This window comes from Rutidosis leptorrhynchoides, chromosome 2, assembly GCF_046630445.1.
Source record: "Rutidosis leptorrhynchoides isolate AG116_Rl617_1_P2 chromosome 2, CSIRO_AGI_Rlap_v1, whole genome shotgun sequence".
In the NCBI taxonomy this organism is placed as follows: Eukaryota; Viridiplantae; Streptophyta; class Magnoliopsida; order Asterales; family Asteraceae; genus Rutidosis; species Rutidosis leptorrhynchoides.
The window spans coordinates 53,739,969-53,741,590 of NC_092334.1; positions in this window are offsets into that span (position 1 = coordinate 53,739,969).

Sequence of the window (1,622 nt, forward strand, 5' to 3'; positions counted from 1 at the left end):
AATACATATTAAAACACTACATGTATATACATTTTAACTGAGTCGTTAAGTCATCGTTAGTCGTTACATGTAAATGTTGTTTTGAAACCTTTAGATTAACGATCTTGTTGAATGTTGTTAACCCATTGTTTATTATAACAAATGAGATGTTAAATTGTTATATTATCATGATATTATGATATATAATATATCTTAGTATGATATATATACAGTTAAATGTCGTTACAACGATAATCGTTACATATATGTCTCGTTTCGAAATCATTAAGTTAGTAGTCTTATTTTTACATATGTATTTCATTGTTAATACACTTAATAATATATTTACTTATCATTTAACATAATTAACCAAGTGTATCAATATCTTAATATGATTCATATGTACCTAGTAAGACGTTGTTATAACGATAATCGTTATATATATCGTTTTCGAGTTTCTTAAATTAATAGTCTCATTTTTATGTATATAACTCATTGTTAAAATACCTAATGAGATACATACTTATAATAAAATCATGTTAACTATATATATAACCATATATATGTCATCGTATAGTTTTTACAAGTTTTAACGTTCGTGAATCATCGGTCAACTTGGGTGGTCAATTGTCTATATGAAACCTATTTCAATTAATCAAGTCTTAACAAGTTTGATTGCTTAACATGTTGGAAACACTTAATCATGTAAATAACAATTTCATTTAATATATATATATATATATATATATGTATATATATATATATATAAACATGGAAAAGTTCGGGTCACTACAGTACCTACCCGTTAAGTAAATTTCGTCCCGAAATTTTAAGCAGTTGGAGGTGTTGACGTATCTTCTGGAAATAAATGCGGGTATTTCTTCTTCATCTGATCTTCACACTCCCAGGTGAACTTGGGTCCTCTACGAGCATTCCATCAAACCTTAACAATCGGTATCTTGTTTTGTTTAAGTCTCTTAACCTCATGATCCATTATTTAGACGGGTTCTTCAATGAATTGAAGTTTTTCATTGATTTGGATTTCGTCCAACGGAATAGTGAGATCTTCTTTAGCAAAACATTTCTTCAAATTTGAGAAGTGGAAAGTGTTATGTACAGCCGCGAGTTGTTGAGGTAGCTCAAGTTGGTAAGCTACTGGTCCGACACGATCTATAATCTTGAATGGTCCAATGTACCTTGGATTTAGTTTCCCCCGTTTACCAAATTGAACAACGCCTTTCCAAGGTGAAACCTTAAGCATGACCATTTCTCCAATTTCAAACTCTATATCTTTTCTTTTACTGTCCGCGTAGCTCTTTTGTCGACTCTGGGCGGTTTTCAATCTTTGTTGAATTTGGATGATTTTCTCGGTAGTTTATTGTATTATCTCCGGACCCGTAATCTGTCTATCCCCCACTTCACTCCAAAAAATCAGAGACCTGCACTTTCTACCATAAAGTGCTTCAAACAGCGCCATCTCAATGCTTGAATGGTAGCTGTTGTTATAGGAAAATTCTGCTAATGGTAGATGTCGATCCCAACTGTTTCCGAAATCAATAACACAAGCTCGTAGCATGTATTCAAGCGTTTATATCGTCCTTTCGCTCTGCCCATCAGTTTGTGGATGATAGGCAGTACTCATG